Source organism: Muscardinus avellanarius (genome assembly GCF_963383645.1).
Source record: "Muscardinus avellanarius genome assembly, chromosome: 14".
Taxonomy (NCBI): Eukaryota; Metazoa; Chordata; class Mammalia; order Rodentia; family Gliridae; genus Muscardinus; species Muscardinus avellanarius.
Genome location: NC_137800.1, coordinates 77,919,457 through 77,940,909, shown reverse-complemented (window position 1 = coordinate 77,940,909; position 21,453 = coordinate 77,919,457). Strand labels below are relative to the sequence as shown.

At 42.3% G+C, this 21,453-nt stretch overlaps 1 protein-coding gene across 1 annotated transcript in view; it reads right to left on the bottom strand.

Moving 5' to 3' along the window:
- CDKAL1 (CDKAL1 threonylcarbamoyladenosine tRNA methylthiotransferase) overlaps nt 1–21,453 on the bottom strand; it is a gene marked incomplete at both ends in the record, with an annotated part of 604,736 nt that overhangs the window by 26,821 nt on the left and 556,462 nt on the right. The window lies entirely within an intron of this gene.

Genomic DNA, 21,453 nt, shown 5'->3' with positions numbered 1-21,453 from the left:
ATGCTCAGCTATTTATTTATTTTTTTAAAGAGAAAGCAGAAATGTTGGACTGTTAGATATACATTTACAATCTAAGCACTCAATTTTAATAACCGAGAGGTCAAATCAGTCAAAACAATGGCTAAAGCAATGTGACTACCCCCCACAAATATTCTACCATTTCTGAGTTTATTTCACTATGAAATATAGCACTTAAAGTATCAATTACTTTTTTTTTTTAACAAGTTTGTCAAAATGTCTGAACTAGCAAACCAGTTGTATTAAATGATTGTGCCTGGAATTATTTTTGCTGTTGCTACTTGATAAAAATACAGCCCTCCAAATTGAAGCACACTGGTAAGATGATTTTTTAAAAGAAATTTCTATTCTCATTTGTAGGGACTTGTCACCATGTTCAGGCAGTTATCACTTAGAAAACATAAACACAGCTGCACTACACAGACCACCTAACAATTAAGAAAAAAAAAATAAACTCCCCTCTCCAGTACACAATGCCAATATCTAAATACACCATAATTTGCCATTGAGTTTATTATCCCATTCAGAATGTACCCCCCTCAGCAAAAGGTTGTTGGGCTTCTGAGACGATACATGAGACTTATTCCAGTTTCTGGAAGAAATTGAAAGTTCTGTAACATTCATTTCCTTAAAAGAAAAAAATCAAGTAGTCCAAAGAGAAAGTTCCTCCAAGTTCTACGTTGAGCATAAAAAAGAAAAAGGAAAGAGAGACAGACAGACAGACTGGTGAATATACTGGGTCTCACTGAAGTACATTCTTTCTGGAAGGAAACTTGGAATGTTTGCACACATTTCACAGAGTGAGTTGCTTATGACTTAGGATAAGTATCTGTCAATGGTTCTTAAGGAAATCTCCAATTACACTTCATCTAACGTTAGGTTTTCAGGAAATTAACAACAATGCGAGAATGCAGAGAACCACTGAATTCTCTGTCTGCTCTTTTTAGGATTCACGTGGACAGTTGTAGTCGTGTTTGTGGCTGTTCTGTTTCATCTGGAGATAATAACGATGATCGTAGAATGTATATGTGGGTTGGACATCCTCGCTGTGTTTATATGGTAAAGGACTGGGCTTCCCACTAACCAACAGACAGCCATTTGCAAGTGAGTATTTCAGTGTAATTTACCAAAGGCTCTCCACAGAACAATGGCTCTGTGCAGAAGCTGATGGCGGCACACACCTTTCCAGTCACCCTGCCCCAGCCCTCAGCCGTAGATCCTGTCTCACCGGGGAGGCTCTTCAAATTCCCCGGAGGAAAATGAGCACAAATGAACAGAAGACCAGTAGGACTTTGTTCAAAAGCCGCTTCCATCCATCCCCACCCCAATCAAATAGAGGTGTATTTAAAAACCTCAAGTTTTTTATTCCATTAAGATGTTTGACTACAATGCACCAATAAAAAAATATGTTAAAAAATAAAAACCTCGAGTAATAAATTCTCTTCTCAATACATTTTATGAATAAAGTTGTGCTGGAGCGAATATCAGCCTTAAAGAGAATCAACTATTTTAACCTTCAACTCAACAAGAATGAAGGAAGGAGGGGGAGTTTCAGATAAAACTCTGGAAGTGGAGACAACGAAGGAATGTAAGGGCTAAGCAAATGTGTTCGCGTGTTCTCTTTAAAATGAGCCCCCGCCCCCTCCACTTTCCAGCTATTGTCTCCCCAGCCTCCTATGATAACCCAGTGTAGTTCAGACCTCAAACAACAGGACTCACACTCATCAGCCTGATTTGAACATCCTACGAGGGCCCCTGCAATCAGAGCAAGGAAGTCCCAGGCGGGAGAAGAAAGTGTGGCATCTGGAGCCTGAGGTCAAGGGACAGACATCCTCAGGCCACACGACCGCGCCACGCGGTGGCCTGCCATGCTAATGGCAGAGGTGCTCGCTCGGCTGGGCCCCGTCGGAGCTGGGCTTCCAGAAAACAATGGTGAATGTGCCATGCCACGCAGACATCACGCCACGGGCACAGTCGACTGACATTTTGCTGAGAAGCAGCGGGCCACAGTGCCTGGCAGCTGTAAGCACCACAGGTATACACATCATGTCACTCTGCAACCGACCAAACAAAACCCTGTGGATATGTAAGAGGCTTACAATCGTGGTTTTCAAAAAATTCATCACTGACAATGCAAGTTGATGGTTCAGCAGCGATGACGCCTTGAGGGGAACTGCGAATCCAGGAGTGGTCGGGAGGGGGCTTTGGGAGCGCGGGAGGGGGCTGTGGGAGGCCAGGAAGGAAGCAGAGCCCGGAGGAGGAGACTCTGAAGACAGTCTTCAACAAAGACATCAAATGCAGGCTGGCCACGGTGGCCCACGCCTGTAATCCAGTACTTGGGAGGCTGAGATAGGAGGACCATAGGTTTGAGGCCAATTTGAGCAACTTGAGTGACACCCAGCAACCTAGTGAGACACTGTTTCAAAATTAAAAAAAAAAATTAAAGGGGCTAGGGGGTTGTTAAGAGACAGAATGCCCCTGGGTTCAGTCCCTAGTACCTCAAAAAATTAAAAAAATCAAATGCACTGGACAGTAGGGGAGGGAGATATAAAGAGGGTCTGGGTGGATTATTTCTAAGATGAAAGAGGCCTGCCTGTTTGGGGCCTTTACTCTCATTTAAAAACTGGGAAGTTGGTAGAGCAGGATGAAGAAGAGAACAGAAATAAAGAGAAGGTGGATGGTAACACTTAAAAGACTTTCTAGTTCCCACGTTTTAAGTCTTCAGGCTGAGGGTGGTGGCACCTGCATGATATCACAGTGCTTGGGAGCCTGAGACAGGAGGACAAACGGTTCGAAGCCAGCCTCAGCAACTTAGCAAGGCCCTGTTTTAAAATTAAAAAAGAAAAATAGAGCTGGAACTGTAGATCAGAGGTAGAACAGGGTAGGATTCAACTTCCTATACCGAAGCCAAAGCTGAAACGGAATGTTAAGCCATTATTGATGCTGGACTTGTAGGTGAGGGGCTGGTCCACCCACAAGGGTTGGGGGATCAGATGAAGGAAGGCTGTCTCTTTTCACAATAAAAGTAAGGGCTTAGAGCCCTCTGCAAACTACAGCCATTTTCTTGCTGCAAAACTAACAATTTGATCCTTAATATCCACTAAATGACATTTAAAAAGTCTCTCAAGAGGCAATCACAGGACCAGAAGTTTCCTTAAAGCAATCTGTAGTGACTTCAACAAAGCCCTTTTTATAATCCTAAAACAGATATACCTTTTCCTTCTCGTTTGCTTTATTGAATATACAATACTTCTAGCTGATCAAATGAAGTGCTTAATTTCTATAACATGTTAGAGCAGTATTGTTCCTGTGGGAAACTCTGTTGCCCTTTGCTGAGCTTTGACCTTCAGAACATTTGGTAGGAGATGACCCCCACTCTAACTCTGACTCAAGAGACAGTTCCTACCTGTGAAGCCGGCTCCTTTATTTAAATAGTTCTGTTCCACTGGACTTTGAAAAGTGGCTGTCGGTCTGGGTACCCACAGTCAGAAGCCTGGTATACTTTGTACTTTACTCATTAAATGTTAATGGGAAAGTAATTTTTCCTAGGCGATGCAGATGTGCTGAATTTCATTTATTCTAGTTTAACCTTACTGGAAAAAGCCACTTCAAGATAAATTATAGTCTTATAAAAACCATCCCTCCATTTCATAGACTGAGTCACTGTGAGGGAAAGCGCAGGGAAAAAAAAAAAAAAAAAGAAGAGTCCCCATGAGCCCCTGCGTGACTGTGATCCCAGGAGGCTGCTGGGAAACGTGGCCCTTGGCGTGCACAGAGCGGGGCACAACTGGCTAGGCCTCATTGAGAAGGCATGAGAAAAGCCCTTGAACTCCCCCCCCCCCAGATCACAAAGGCAAAAAATAAAGGCAGTGTTCCAGCCGGGTGTGGTGGCGCACGCTTGTAATCTCCGCGCTTGGGAGGAGACAGGAGGATCACGCAGGTTCGAAGCCAGCCTTGCTGGCTTAAGAGACCCTGTTTCCAAATAAAAATATAAAATAGGTCTGGGAGTGTAGCCCGGAGGTAGAAGGGTTTCCAGGAACTCCAGTATCATCAATCAGTCAATCAATCAATCAATCAATCAATCAAGGCAGTGTTCCTTAGATGGCCAAAGAACATAAGAATTCAGAAGGGGCTTAGCAATCTCTCATTTCAGAGAAAACTAAGGCTCAGCGCGATGGGTGACTTGCTTAGGAGCAACGGTGGAGATCTTTAAGAAAAGGAAATCTTTGAGCTGTGCCCACCACTCGTTATCTCCTCTTGAACGGCTTGCTGTAGAAAACTTACAGCATCGTGGATCTAATTCTGCAGTGTATGCCTTTTCCTTATGTAGAGAAACATCTGGGGCAGACAAAAGCAATGTTTTTAAAATTCAGTGTCTGGGTGGATTTCTCAGTGTGTTACATAATCAGCGGGCTGTGTCCTCTGTGTCATATCTGTGTTTAAAATTTCCCCAGTGCCTGAAGTTGTGAGAAAGATCAGTTCTAACCATATAGCCAGAAAAACACACATGGAATACACACTTGCATAAAAGGAGCACTGGTTTCCAGTGGAATTTGGTTGCTGAATAAAATGTTCATTCGGGCATGCCCTATTTCCCTGTTTGTCCTTAAACTAACAAAATCCTACAAGGCTCCAGAAGAGTTTAAAAAGAGGAACTAAAAAGAATTATTTGAAGAAAGGCAGATGATACCCAAATTAAACAGACATTAGGGTATTTGGGCTGATACCTCAAGCTCAGCATGAAGAGTTACTTGTTTAAGTACTCTTTGCATGAGAAAAAGCACAAGATTTCTCTTAAACTCAAATATGGCTTTAAATATCAATATTACCCGGGCGTGGTGGCGCACGCTTGTAATCCCAGTGCTTGGGAAGCTGAGACAGGAGGATCGCACAGGTTCGAAGCCAGCCTCAGCTACTGAGTGAGGCTCTCAGCAACTTAGTGAGACCCTGTTTTCAAATAAAGTATGAATAGTTCTGGGAGAAAATAGAAAACCAGATGCTTTCCCTAATATGCAAAAACTAGGAAGAAATGGGTAATGGGAGGAGAGCTAGTTAAAGAAAGGACCCCATGGAAGAGCAATCAGGGTGACCAATCAGAGGGGATGGGGTGGGGGAGACGGAATCTCTTTACACATGATGTATGTAAACAAATGCATCAGAGTTAATCACCAAATCAAGCTTGGGATTGAGGGAGGGGGAGGGATGGGATGGGGATGGGATAAGGGCTAATTGGACGATATATGCTTGTATGCCTTCACAAGTCTTGTATTCCACTGTGATGTTTGACTACAATGTACCAATAAAAATATATTTAAAAAAATAGGTCTGGGAGTGTAACCCAGAGGTAGAAGGCCCCTGGGTTCCACCCTCACCACAAAATAAATAAATAAATAAATAGTTATGTAGTTAGGCGACACGGTGGACACTTGTAATACTAGTACTTAGGGGCTGAGACAGGAGGATCATAGGTTTTAGGCCAACCAGAAGAACTTAGTTCTGTTAGAAAATAAAAAGTAAATAATGCCAGGAGAGGTGGCACACACCTGTAATCCCAGCATTCTGGAGGCTGAGACCAAAGGATCGCGGTTTGCGGACAGCCTCAGCTATTTAGTGAGGCCCTTTGCAACTTAGTGAGACCCTGTTTCAAAATAAAAAAATAAAAAATTGAGCAAGGGGTGTAGCTCAGAGGTTGAATCCCCCTGGGTTCCATCCCCAGACCCGCAAAAAATAAAAATAAAAAATAAAAATAAATAAATAAATAAATAAAAAAAATAGGGGTTAGGGGTGTAGATTGAAAGTAGAATGTCCTTAGATTCAATCTCAGCATGCCTGTACATACACACACACACACACACACACACACACACACACACACACACACACTTTATGCAATGTTTACTTTTTTCCTTTATACTGAAAAAGTCTGAGATGTGGTTTTAGAATATAATGTCAACCCAATTTCTATTCTGAAGTATTAGGTTAGAAAAATTTCAGTATTTCATTTTGAGTAAAAAAACTCACAAAGGTCAGATTGATTTGTGTGTGTGTGTGTGTGCGTGTGTGTGTGTGTGTGTGTTTGAGGATCTGTTTAAGACAAACCTTTATTTTTTGAAATCAGTTATAGGTGGTAAAGAAATTATTTTACTTCTCTGACATTTCTAACAATTACTTTTCTGTCCATTCTCTGCCTTAGGAAAGAATGAAGATCGAGCCACACATACCAAAAGTTCTTACAATTGTTTATATCATGGTCCTAATAAATTTAAATTTTATCTCTGTTTATCCTGCAAAGCATTCTGACATGCTACTTGTGCAGCTAAGTTTTTCTTAAAAAATTTTATTGTAGATAATAAAATACAATTTTTCCACCTGACTGGTTTCTGAATGCATGGCTCTGGGAAATGTCAAATGTCTTTCTTTAGCTGCAGTCAAATTAGTTTTATTTTTTTCCTAAGCTGCCTGGAACATGTTAAACACAAGGCTGTGACCTTAAGCTCTGAAATAATATTTCTAGTGTCTGTGCAAAAGCCTGCCCTCACATACACCTTTAGACTAATTACTGCAGTGTAATGTCGCCAGTGAACCGCTGTAATTACACTTGGAGAAAAGTATGGTCTTGTTCTTTCCTAGCTAATGAAAATGATAACCTTTCCATTTTGATTCATCATTCACAACAGGCAGAGCCTGCGATGCGGGGTCTCCAGGGTACACAGTAATTTTCCTGACTGTTTATGCACACTTCTGTTTCCTGGCCCCGCAGACGCTGAATTAAAGAACCAGGCATACTTATGCTAAAAACAGTCAACAGTAATAATAGCAATAACATTAAGATTTAATGCCGTCTTTACTCTCCAATGCCATGCTATCATGAAATAGGGCCGTGACACGAGAGTGTGCGTCAGAATCAACGACAGTGGAGGAAACAAGACAGGAGCCTCCAAGTCCATCAGATTCACCACGGTGGCCGTCACTGTACTGCTCGACTTCAGGGTCCTGAGGTTGTTGATGGTTTATTGTCAAAGGGGCTGGACTTGTGTCTAGCTCTTAAACAATGAAAAAAATACACATTATTCTGTATTAAAAAAAACAAAGAATTCATAAGTAGCATTAAATTCATAGCTGAGGGTGATAGAGCACACCTATAATCCCAGTAATTGGGAGGCTGAGACAGGAGGATAACAGGTTCACAGCCAGCCTCAGCAGGCCCTCTGCAACTAAATGAGACAGTGTTTCCAAATAAGAAATAAAAGTAGGGCTGAGGTGCGGCTCAGAGGTAGAATGCCTCTGAGTTCAATCCTTAGTAATGCGTTCGTTCTCTCTCTCTCTCTCTCTCTCTCTCTCTCTCTCTCTCTCTCTCTCTCTCCCTCCCTCCCTCTCCTCCTCCTCCTCCTCCTCCTCCTCCTCCTCCTTCTTCTTCTCTCTCTCTCCCCCCTCCCTCCCTCCCTCCCTCCCTCTCCCTCCTCCCCCTCTCTCTCTCTCTCCCCTCCCCTCCCCCCTCTCTCTCCCTCTCCCCCTCTCCCTCCCCTTCCCCCTCCCCCCCTCTCTCACACCAAAGGGAAAGAATGCCCCTTTGACACAGAATATCCATGCTGTGAAGCACTTAATATATGCTTACCAATTAAGTGCCACGAATATCATAGTAGCCCTATAATTTCTTCCTCTCCTTTCAGAAATAACGTAAACACGAAGAAAAAACGCAGAACAATTTGGCTTTTCAAAGTCTTTCCTTCCAAAACAACAGTACAAGATATGAAGACCAGACTAAGGCAATCGACTGAATCCAATCAGACTGCAGAGGGTCTTCTTCCGGCAACCCCCCCCCCCCCGGAGTTGTTTCCTATGAGTCCTTGGCTGGATTGCCTCTAGATCTGCACTTCCTCCGAGAAGAGAAAGACAACTCAGAGCAGTCTCTTCCCAAATGAAGGCAAAAATCTCCTTCTTAAAAGTAAGCTATTTTCGCCGGGCGTGGTGGCGCACGCTTGTAATCCTCGCGCTTGGGAGGCGGAGACAGGAGGATCGCTCAGGTTCGAAGCCAGCCACGCTGGCTTAAGAGACCCTGTTTGAAAAATATAAAAATAGGTCTGGGAGTGTAGTCTCGAGGTAGAAGGGCTTCCAGGAACCCCAGTACCACCAAAAAAAAAAAAAAAAAAAAAAAGAAAAAAAAAAAGAAAGTAAGCTATTTTCATCTGTTGATGGGGAGAGAGCCAGTAACAATGGCAAGTAGTTTCATAACAAATAACAACTTGATCCAAGTAACATCAAAGACCGGGTCCTACTGCGGATCCCACTTTCAACCTGAAAGACAGTCAAATTTTAACCACCTGCCCCTACTCTTTTGGTATTCTCCAACATTCTAAAGTATTACTTACAATACTTTTGTGGAATTTACTTATTTATTTTTAATTGTGGTGAGAACATACCACGAGACCTAACCTTTCAGTGAACCCCGGGCAAGTTGACCCTCCTGAACAGACCCGGCACAAGCATCTTCTAGCTCTTGTTCTCATACTCAGCAAGCTCTATGCGGCCCAAGCAGCATGGCGAAGTGCTCGACATTTAATACTGGTTAACTAAAGTCTCGAAACTGGATACTGCCAGTACAATCTATCCATGAAATGGCAAGGGTACTGCATGGACCCAGCATGAGGTATCTGTGTAGTACCCTTTCTTATTAAAACCTTTGTCTTACAAATTAGATATAATTTCTATTTACTTCCATCGCCCTGGCCTTTTCCCATTGGTCTCTGAAGTCATCACTTGGTAAGTCTGGGACTACCTACTTTGGGAGCTTTTCCCACTAGTACAAAAAAAAAAAAAATACTTGTATATATCTACATGAATACAATTACATTTGTCAATTATACCTCAAAAAACAAAATATAAATTATTAGCCAAATAATCTTTTTTTTTTTTTTTGGTGGTACTGGGTTCCTGGAAGCCCTTCTACCTCCGGGCTACACTCCCACGGGCTACACTCCCAGACCTAGTTTTTAACTTTATGTGGAAACAGGGTCTCTTAAACCAGCGAGGCTGGCTCCGAACCAGCACGATCCTCCTGTCTCTGCCTCCCAAGCGCGGGGATTACAAGCGTGCGCCACCACGCCCGGCCAAATAATCTTTTGATAAAAGACTTTTTACCATAAACACCATATTGTTGTACACAAGAGGATTTTTTTCTTTTTCTTTTTTCTGTGGTACTGGGGATAGAACCCTGGGCCCTTCTACACCTAGGCTACACTCCCAGACCTATTTTATATTTTATTTAATTAATTAATTTATTTTTGCAGTACTGGGCATGGAACCCAGGGGCATTCTATCTTCAAGCTCTCCCTCCAGCCCTACTTTTTTATTCTTTATTTTCAAACAGGGTCTCACTGAGTTGAAAAGGGCCTCACTAAGTAGCTAAGGCTGGCCTTGAACTGTGATCCTCCTGTCTCAGCCTCCCAAATGCTGGGATTACAAGCATGTGCCACCATGCCTGGCTCCTATTTTATATTTTATTTGGAAACAGAGTCTCACTATGTTGCTGAGAGCCTCACTAAGTAGCTGAGTCTGGTTTTGAACCTGTGCGATCCTTCTGTCCCAGTTTCCCAATTACTGGGATTACAAGCGAGTGCCACTATGTCTGGCTAAGAGGATTTAAATACCACTTAAAAATTAATTCGCAGTGCCCTCCCTTATTTGTGGGCTCACTTCCTGCAGTTTCAGTCACCCTTAGTCAACTGTGGCCTGAAATGTTAAATTCAAAACTCTAGAAATAAGCAATTCATAAGTTTTAAATTCTGGGCTGCTCTGAGAGTAGTGTCATGAAATCTGGTGCCATCCACTCTGTCCTGCCCAGGACATCAGTCATCCACCTTGTATGCGTTACCTACCCATTAGGAAGAACAGCACAATCAGATATTTTGAGAGAGAGGGTGAACCCAGTTTCACATAACTTCTAGTATGTTATATTGTTTTATTTTGCTATGAACTGCTAATCTTTTATTGTATCTAGCTTAGAAATTAAATTTTATCATAGATATAGATGCATATGGGAAATTTATGGGGTTTGGTATTGTTTTTAGTTTTAAGCATGCACAGGAGTCGTGCACAATTAGTGCTCAGAGCTCCTGAACAGGTGACTCTTGGCAGGTGCTGGTGGAAGCTTTGTCACAGAGGACACAGTAAGCCAACCCCCCCCCCCACCAAAAAAAAAAAGGAGAAAGAGAGAGAGAGAGAGGGTGAGGATGAGAGAGCAAGCGAACCAGCCTATGCTGGGCTGGAAAGGGACTGTGTCTGTGTCCTCTAGTAGTCTGGAGTAAGTGCAGGTCCACACTCCCCACACCTGCTTTGCAGGTCCTCATTCCCAAAGCGCTGATGGACACAGAGCCTGCGCACAGCTGTCAACAGTGTGAGGCTCAGAAGCATTCAAATAAAGATTCAGGCACGTGGAGGGAAAAAAGTTGTGGCTGTGGGTATGGGACACAGGACACCTGCCAGTTTCCTTTGTGTCTTAAGAAAATGGCTTTACAAATGTTAAATTTTGAAAGAGACTCAGTAAACTAGAGCAAAATTTTAATTTATTTTAATTTATTTATTTGTAGTACTAGGGGTTTAACCCAGGGGTGTTCAACTACTGAGGGTCCTACCCACCAGGCTAGCCTCAAACTTGAAATCCTCCTGCCCCAGCCTACCAAGTACTGGGATTCCTGGCATGTGCAACCACACAGAATGAACACATTTTTTAAATCATAAATTCAGAGCTGATGTGGATGGAAGAGAAGAATGAATAGATCATTTATTTCAAATTCCGATGAGAAAACTAAAGCTCCTTAGGAGACTATGACTTGGTCAAGGTCATACAGTTCATAATATTTAATCCATAATCTTACAAATGAATTTTATCCTGACAGGTGTATTACGCAATTACTCTTAAAATGGCTTTCTCCGGTACAGTAGCCACTAGCTTCACATAGCTATTAAGCACTTGAAATGTAGCAAAACCAAATGAAGATGTGCTCTGAAATGTAACTTTAACATGGATAAAAGAGGGTAAAATATTTCATGAGTTTTTCTACAGCTAACATGTTGAAATAATGCTTTTGATATGTTGCGTTCAATTAAATATAGTCATAAAATAGTTCCACTTGTTTCTTTTTGCTCTTTTTAAATGTGGCTACCAAATAACTTAAAATAACATCTGTGGTTCACGCTATATTTCTATTGGGCAGGGTTGCCCTAAGACATTATGGTATTTTTTTAAGGATTTAACAGAAATCTCCCACTTAGAAAGGATCACCTTGGTCATTAAAAAAATTTTTTTAAATTCGCCACAAACACTGCTAATGGTGGCAATCGTGTAAACGCAATACTTTAATTTTAGGGAAGAATATATACATATTTATAAATCGTTTTTGACCATTACATTATTTTTTGCTTCCTTAATTCTGGTTGGTTAGAGTCTCCCTAAAATCTTAAGGCTGGATGGATATCTACTTGCCTGTTGTTATTAGGGAAATCCAGGCAACCAAAGACGGGCTATCTAAATTTTCCACTCTGTCATTTCCCATTTTGTGTGGTTGCAAGAGCAACCATAGAAATAACAATGGCATCTGGACTCAAAAGGGAGAAATTCATCATTTTCAAATGTTTTCTTAAAGCCAAAAATTAATGTCCAAAATACATACCGCCGTTGGTACAAGATAAATCTTTTATGAACCCACCCTATTACCAAAGAACTCGCATAGATGTGGGTCATAAATAACACGTGCGGTTCACCCCACCATCTTTCAACCATTTGCCAGTCAGAATGGAGACTGAGGAAGCAGAAAAGATTAAGCCGAAATCAAAGACAGCCGAGTTCACATGGCATCTAATTAGCATAACAAAAGACGCGGCCACAATCTTTCTGCAGTGGGCAATACATCTCATTAAAGAAGACTGAATAACAATTATTATCGCCAGCTCCCACTCCCCTTCCTCCCACTTCTTGGCTCAGCTCGGGGTCCCTGGGAGTGGGCTGGAGAGCTCGGGCTTTATTGGCTGGGCATTCAGGCTGCTGGGGAAAGAGCCCACTTGTATTACTGTGCACCTGCATTTCAGGGCTTTATTCCGATTTCCTTTCCTGCTGTGAAAATGTGGCTTCTTCAAGCTACATACAAGTCCTGCTATGTGGTTTATGGGAATATAATATCGAGGCAGGACTATGATGACCTAAGAAAATGAATACTGGTCCCCCTTAAAATGTCCTTTTTCAAAAGAAAATCAATCTATTTGCTTCTCTTCACCTATTCTGACCCCCCTTTTAATGTTGCCTCTCTGCCTTAGACTTAATGAAGCTAAATTGAAATTCTACCCCATGTTAGTGCAGTCAGTAATTAGCTGGGTGCACACGAGTGCACGCATGCGCACACACAGAGAAGCGGACGCATATCATGCATTAAATGGAACTCTGTGGTTCAGACCTACCCTCTCCCTACTTTCTCTTGGTGATAGGCAACTGGGAAAATAAATAAAATTCAGCTGGAGGGCACTGAGGTTGTACATGACACATAGTTTCTGTATACATTTAAGACAAGAATAAAAGATTCCACCTACACCAGGAGAAAACATATATGCATATAAAATTCTTCCAGGGTGATAACAAAGAAAGACCAAAGCTCCAAGGAATTCTATGTACTTTTTCATATCAACCTACTCTGGTGGAAGGATGGAGTAGGGAGGGGAGAAAAAAGACACAGTTATTTAATCCAAACAACCTTCAAGTCTGGGCTATACTTTTTGATCAGCAACACCTTTAAAAAGGGAATGCGGTATGAAGGTTGCTTTGATATTTATTTTAAATGGCTTCTACTGCCAAACACAATATTCCACCGTCCACCTAAGCCTGAACACTGCCATGTCTGTGAGCTGCTCTAGGAAAAGCTGTTTATCACAGATGTCGACAGAAACCACCGCTACCATCGCTGGGAGACTCGAAGCTGAAATCCAGCCAGCTCATGGGAGCAGCCAGGGAAAGAGGACTGAACCTGGTTAGTTATGTCTGGATTTTCCAAACTGCTGTAAGATTATTGGACTGTATGCAGTCCCTGAGAGACCTTGAGGATGTGTAAGTCATTAAGACTATAGAAGGGGAGACCTGGGGTGAGATGTTTTGATGCTATAATACTCTGCATAGGACAGTACACGGTTAAACTCGGAGCTGGGCGTGGTGGTGCATGCTTGTAATTTGGGAGACTGAGACAGGAGGATCGCAGGTTCTCAGCCAGCCTCAGCTACATAGTGAGGCCCTTTGCAACTCAGTGAGACCCTGTTTCAAAATAAAGAGTAAAAAATAGGGCTGAGGGTGTAGCTAGGATGTAGATGCCCCTGGGTTTCATCCCCGGTACCAATAAATAAATAAATAAATAAAACCTCAAGACATTTCTGAAATCCTGAAAGGCCCCTTCTGGGTGAGGTGAACTACTCGGCGTCATTTCAAGGGCTGGTGTTCACCTTCCTTCCACCTCCTCCAGGTAGAGTAGGATTTTTTATTGTTTCACTCAATTTCTCCTGTTTAATATAACATAACATAATATGTGTGTGTTTGACCTAAATATATGTTTATATAAGTATATATGCATATGCATTTATTTCTTGACCTAAGTTTGTAAAAAAAAAAATCGCATGCAAATGTAACACGTTATTATGAATTCAGTTTGTTTGCTTGTTTTGGTGCTGTGAACTGAACCCACCCAGGGGGCTTCTGCCTCTGAGCTACACGCCCAGTTCTATTTTACTTTTTACTTTGAAACAGCGTCTTAATAAATTGTGGAGGGCCTCCCTAAGTTGCTGAGGCTGTCCTTGAACCTGTCTCGGCCTCCCAAGTATTGGGATTACAGGCGTGTCCCAGCACACGTGGTTCTGTATTGCTTATTTTAAAGTTCATTCACACAGCATTGTATTCTGATCCTCAGTCAGTGACCACAGTCCTCATGAAAATCTTGGTCCCAGAAGGTAGGTTAGTTAATATTTTCTTCCATGCTAATTAAGGCCAAGCCCAGCCAATAGGCAAGAGCTTGAAGAATCCCCACCAGAAGTCAGGAAGCCTGGGTTCCTTCCACATCTGCCACTGTCCGGCCATTTCACTGCAAGCAAATCATTTCATGTTTGGGTCTTAGTGCAGAGAGGATGGCGGGTGGCGAAATCAGTGGCCTGTGAAGTCATTTTTGGCTTATGTATTTTTTTTTGTGTGTGTGGTGGTACTGGGGTTCCTGGAAGCCCTTCTACATCCAGGCTACACTCCCAGACAGACCTATTTTATATTTCTGAGACAGGGTCTCTTATGCCAGCGCGGCTGGCTTCGAACCTGTGCGATCCTCCTGTCTCCACCTCCCAAGAGCGGAGATTATAAGCGTGCGCCACCACGCCCGGCTCACATATTGTTTTTAAAGTGAGATTCAGCGAAGTGTCCTGCAGTGTGCATGAGGGAAGAGAAGCCCTCCTGGCCCTGGCACAGAGGTGGCAGTCCCTCTGGGGGCATGGCCAGGCAGGGCCCTTGCCTGACGAGAATATCCATTCATCCACTTCCAATGCCCACACACAGTCTGATCAGCAACGTATGCCAAAGAATAAAAAAAAAAAAAAAGAATAGAAGTAACATTTTGGAGATCTGAAAGAAATCATTACATTAAATATGTGGGCTGGGTGTGGTGGAATTCCAGTACTGTAATACTGTATGCCTGTAATTCTAGTACTTGGGAGGCTGAGACAGGAGAATCACAGGTCTGAAGCCAGCCTCAGCAACTTCGTGAGACCTCTTTCAAAATAAAAAATAGAGAGGCTGGAGGTGTAGTTCGGAGGTTGAATGCACTTGGGTTTGATCCCCAGTACCAAACAATAATACTAACACTAACACAATGTGGCTTAAATTGTCTTGAGATTAATACACTGACTTCTGGGAATCAATGTTAAGAATGACAGTACAAGGAAGTCCAACACAGGCGCGGGGAAGGCTAGGCTGTTACTGGTGGTGCAGCTGAAGGCCTTCCTGCCGCCTCCGGGGTGTACGTGGAACTAAATTCTAACTTCTCTCCCATCTTCCACTTACTCTCAGAAGCGGGCTCTGTGAGCTGAAACACACTTGTGATTTCAACATCACTACCAGACATCTTTATTAAGTAGTCATGAGACAGTTTTAAGTAGAAAACTGTCTTGGGGCTATTTCCCTTTGCTGCTTCAGAGTGGGAATAACTTTTAGAAAGCAATATTAGATGAATATATGCTAAATTTTTCACAGTCCAGATTTCTGTTAATATAGTAGGAGGCTGAGGAGGGATAAGGACCCTGGCCCTGAGCACCACAGGCCAGTGTTCCTGGGGGAGAGCTTTCCTCCTCCTGAGAAGCCATCCACGAACATTGGAGAGAACCTCTTACACTCATTTTAAAAACTAATTAGTTAATTAATTTATTTTACTGGAGATTAAACCCTGGGGCAGTCCACCTCCAATCTATACCCCCAGCCCTATTTTTATTTTGAAACAGGGTCTCACTGAGTTGCAAAAGGCCTCACTAAGTTGCTGAGGCTGGCCAGGAACCTATGATCCTCCTATCTCAGCCTCCCAAATGCTGGGATTACACGTGTGCCCCGCCACACCCAGCTCTTACTTCCATTTTAAAGCCATGACTCAAAACAGTCATAGAGAAGTAAGAAAAAACATATTTAGTGAAAAGGAGGGAAAAAAAATCCCAATACTGAGCAATCTTGTGATTTTTTTTTTGGGGGGGGGGAGGGCAGCTTTTGGAAAGATGAACTGTGCTGGGGAAAAAACCCCAAGCAGCTTCCTGTGATTTCCAAAACATGATCCTGTGCCTGCCTGAAAGAGTTAAGGCCCTATGCTATATAAATATTTATCAGTTTTCTTTCAAAAGGATAAAAAAATTTCCTCTGCATACATGAATTTCAGATTGCTCAGTGCAGACGAAGATGTGGTCAGGGGCCTATCATCTTGATGAGGATATGGGAATGATAATGATTTTTTTTTTTTTTTTTTTTAGTTTGCTTATATGATGTGATCAAAACCTAGAAGTCTTGATTTTACACTAAGGCGTGCACAGACCCAGGAGCGGTTAACGCGTTTGAGCATATGGCGAGGAGGCCAGAAATGCCATCAAGGGCCTGAAGTGGGGCCGGGGTGAAAGATTCATTAAAAGTGATAAATAGACTGCACCTTCCTCGTATTTTGCAATTGCATATTCAATATAGCAGGCCAGTGACTCTGCATTTTAACTGTCTTTATTTGTAAGAGGGCTGCCAGATTTTAATTACAGATTAAACAGTTATTTGCAAATGAGTACCACTTCATTAACATATGAGACTCATAATAAACAATTCTGTTACTAAACAGCACATAGGACCGCATAAAGCTTAAGAGCAGTATACATGGATGGTACTACGACAGGGCAAAAGATCCTATTCAGTTTGTGCAAACTGATTAACTTCACTTTTTTTCTTTTTTAAGGGAAAGAAATGACGTAGGAGAAAGCGCGTTAAGAGTCTTTTATTTGCTGCTACATTCCCAGTTTCTAAAACAGTGCCTGGCTCATAAGTAGTTCTCAATAAATATTTGCTAAGTGAATAAATGAACCAGCACTCTTTTTTTTTTGATGGTACTGGGGTTCCTGGAAGCCCTTCTTCCTCCGGGCTACACTCCCAGACCTATTTTATATTTTTGAAACGGGGTCTCTTACTCCAGCGCGGCTGGCTTCGAACCTGCGCGATCCTCCTGTCTCCGCCTCCCAAGTGCGGGGATTACAAGCGTGCGCCACCACGCCCAGCCAGCATTCTTAATAGGTAGGTAGTTCTGTTTTTGCAGCTATACCATCACACACTGATAGCTTTTGAAAAATTGCTAGGTTGGAATCTAATAATCTAATAATCAGTGGCATTTTTTCTCTCAAAGGATTTAATTCTGTGATGTATTCTAAGGGCCGTAACAGTCTTCCATCTAGCCGGGCATGGTGGGACACGCTTGTAATCCCAGCGCTTGGGAGGCTGAGACAGGAGGATCGCACAGGTTTGAAACCAGCCTCAGCTACTTAGTGAGGCTCTCAGCAGCTTAGTGAGACCTGTTTCCAAATAAAGTATAAAATAGGTCTGGGAGTATAGCCCAGAGGTAGAAAAGCCCCTGGGTCCCCAGAGGCAGAAAAGCCCCTGCCCCCTCCCCCGGTAACACACACACACACACACACACACACACACACACACACACACACACACAGTCTTCTGTCTTTCTAGTACCACCTATAACAAAGAGCAGCTATACTCAAGTCATCCTATTCTATTTAGTTCCATACTTTGCATAATCAGGAATGGGTTTCCAACTCAGGCAAGAAACACAGAGTTTAAGCCACTTGCTCAAGTCTACTTTGTGAGTTAGATAGAGCTCCCAGGTGCCAACCTTCCTGGCCTGATGTTTTCTGCAGTATCCAGCACTGTGCCATCTCTTTACTACTTAGTATATATCTATAAAAAAGCATAAAACACACTCTTCAAGAGAAAAATAAAAGGTATTGTAATATACGCCAATAACATGAATTCTTTCAACACAATATAGAAGAAAAAGATAGGAAATGAGAGAGGAATTTTCATTACCACCATTCACTAATCGGTAGAGTAAAACAGTAAATTATAAAAATATTTTCTCAAAATGGCCATCCAGAGTTCTGTTTTTTAATTAGGTTATGACAGATTAAATAAGAACTGTTAATGTCAAAATTCAGACTAAGAAAATTATCTTTAAAATCAACATGGAAAGCCAGATGTGGTGGCCGCTGCGTGTAATCCCAGTACTTGGGAGGCTGAGACAGTAGGATTGCAGGTTTAAGGATAACCCCAGCAAGTAGTGAGGTTCTCATCAAACTAGTGAGATCTTGTTCAAGACAAAATTAAAGAAAATAATAGGGCTGAGAGTGTAGCCTGGAGGTAGCATGCTCCTGGGTTCAACTCCCAGTAACCCCCCTCCAAAAGAAATCAACATGAAAGCTTTACAGTTAGGTCCATTCGGTGTTGCTATCACAGAATATCTGAGCCAGGGTAGTTTGTAAAGAGCAGAAATGTATGGTGAAGGCCTGCTTGCTGACATCTTTTGGTGGGAGGCAGAGGGTAGAGAGAAGGGGGAAGAGTACAAGAGGGTCCAAACACGCCCTTGCAGGATAACGCCATCAATCCATTTATGAGGCAAAGTCCCCCAAGGGCCTAATCACCTCTCCAATGCCCACGCCTCTCAGTACTCCTACACTGGAGAACTCAGTTAAACCACTGGGATCTCTAGGCTAACTTCAATGAGATACACTGGGCCTTCTTTATTTGGAGATTGGAAGAGTTGGGAAAAATGAAAATCAACTACCAATACTCTTGCTTATCAGGACACAATCTGCAGATAAAAATCACAAAACATCCTCCAAATGATGTAACTGCTCCCTTTCCTCTTTTAGGGACATACATGACAAATACAAATCAACAAAGCGAAATTAGTGGCCAGGAAGACCACTCATCCCTATTTGAAAAGGGCTTCGGGAGAAGTTCTTAAATTCAAAATGTGAATCTGGTTTCCTTAGGAGTTATTTCTGGTTGGATTATATAGTCTTCCCTTGAGGCTTTCTAGAAATCACAGGAAGAACCGATCTTTACAACTAGGACTAGGCAGTCGACTTCGGCTTCCTTCTAAAAGCACACAGCCGATGATAGCACGCCCGGGGGTGCACTTCAGTCGAGCCATTCCTGACTGTCACAGCAACGGGCATATGGTGTCAAGCTTGAAGTCTGTGGATTCTTTCTCACATAAAGGTGGTGACAGGGTCTGGCTATGGAATACTCTCCAGAAAAGCTCATGTGCTGGCAATGAAGGCACACTGAGAGGTAAAATAACTGAATTGGGAGGTCCCTAGCTTCATTAATGGGTTAATCTGTGTGATGGGTTAATAAGTTGGTCTACTGGATGGTAATGGCAGGTTGGTAGGGTGTGGCTGGAGCTAGCAGGTAGGGGTGCCCTTAGACTCCATCTATCCCTGTTCCCTTCCCCTCTCTCTTTTCTTCCTGGCTGCCATGAGCTGAGCAGCTCTCCTCCACTATGCCTGCAAAGATGATGCTTCTACCTTGGAGCAGCCAGCCATGGACTGAACCCTAAAACCATGAGCCAGTAAACCTTTCTTTCTCTAAGTTGCTCCAGCCAGATATTTTGGTCAAAGCTATGTAACAGCTCACTGACATAGGTGGAGTAGAAGGATTCATGAGAAAGTCAGAAAAATCGGATAGAAGAAAATTTGCTTTTACTAGCTCTACTACCCGCCATGACTAGGACCACAAACGGGTACCACCCGTCACCTCTGTCCTAAAGATGAGATGGTTCACCTTGTTTTAATACCAAATACCAATGGGGTAAGAACTGAAATAAACCTTATTATACATTTAAGGAAAACACGGCCCACTGAGCTGATCTTTGTCAGAGTCACACAGTTTGTAAGGTTAAATCTAGGTGGCCGATTTATTTCTTTTTTTAAAAAAATATTCTAAAATTCAAAGTGATATCTTCTATTACTTGGAGTATGCACAGGCAGAGACTCATCCAGCAAATATACATGCTCATAGCTTAAAACTATCCTCCAAGTTTTATTTCTGATTTTCAAGAAAAACACAAAGATATATTATATTATGAATAAATAGTTATAGTCATTGCTGCATAAAAAATCTTCAGTCAACACTGAATCAAGTTTAGGACAGTGGTTCTCTAAGGTTTTCCTACCTGCTGCTATCGCAGGATCACAGCTATTTTAATTTATATAACTCCACTCTGATGTACACGTGATAGTGAGATTATCTAATTATGCATTTTCTTGGAACATATCCCTGTCATTAGTTGATGTTTCCTCTTCCCAAATTCTTTAGCTTGCTAGAAAGCTAATAGGGAAACAAAAAATAAAAAATAAAAGCTAATTATTACGTCCTCGCCCTGCATTTCTTTGAAAATATAGATGTGCCCTCTGAGGAAGTCCTCCCTTGCTCCTAACTAGACATCTCTGTTCAGTGCATGATTTTGTGAGCATTAGTCTCGAGGTTCAATGAGCCCTAAGCAGATAAAGGAAGAACACATCGTTAATAAGCAAACCCTGTACCAATAATGAGTGGTTGGTTCGGGAAGTTGCTTTATAAGCCTACTTCAGGTCAGGTTTCCACTCTGGTCACCCCCTGCCTCGTGCAGGCACCTCACACCCTCTTCTTTCTTTGAAAATCTGGGACCCACTTTGCAAAGCTATTGTACCTTTCCTCACCCTGAAAAGAGGTGAAGGAGGACGAGCAGTGCCCGCAGTGATGGAAAAATCGCTTCCCTCCTAATGAGCGCACCGCTTGCTGGGGTCTAGGTGAAAAGATATCAGAGATACTGGCAAATGAGAGTTTCTACACTTGTCAAGCCTGTCTTGCGATCCTGTCAAATTAGAGAGTTGAAATTTTGTTGTCTGGTTGAGAATTAGGAAAAACCATGGCAGGTTGGACCTGTTTCCTACACGGCCTGATAGTGAACTGCCACAGCATTGGAGGGAGAACACAGGAGTCCAGAGGTTTGAGACTGGCTCTGGGCCCTGGAATGCTGGGGGAAGTCCTCTTGGGTCTTCATGTAGATGCAAATATAACCAGTTTTTTTTAATGAGTAAAAATAGGTGCTATATGGATATAGATTGCTGAACACTGATGTCACCAATATTAAGTATACTACAAAAATGATGTTTCTGCCTTGGAGCAGTCATCCATGGACTGAACCCTAAAACCATGAGCCAAGTAAACCCTTCCTTCTCTGAGTTGCTCCAAACAGGTATTTTGGCCAAAGCTATGTGACTATCTTTTGTTTTGTTTTTCTGGTAGTGCTAGAGATTGAACTCAGGGTGCTCTAGAACATTGAGCTACATCTCCAGCCCTTTTTATTCTTCACTCTGAAACAGGGTCTCACTAAGACTGGCCTCTTAGTAAGACCTTAAAAACTTGAGGGCCAGTGGTGGCACAAGACAATTCTAGTCTAGAAACAGTTTTTTGTTATCAGTTTCAATCAGACTAATTCCTTCTGCAATGCCTTTTCGCAATATAATCGATGCCTTTCCCCCCCCAACTAGAAAGCCCATGTACATGGGCTGGGGGTATTGCTCAGAGGTTCAATCCCCAGAAACAACAACAAAAAAGGAGGAGGAGAAAAACTTACATTACTAACATACCACAGAATGCATTTTAAAGTATCACATTTCACATTGGTTTGTTCAACATTTTGATTAGGTTGGTATGAGAAAAAATAACCAACATACTATTAATATCATGATGCTTCTTCTCATCAATTTTTAGAAAACCACCAACTGTATCAAGAAATGAGGATTCTTCAATTTCCTTATAGAACCAGCGTTAGAGAGATCAAATAGCTGTCTTTGAGATAA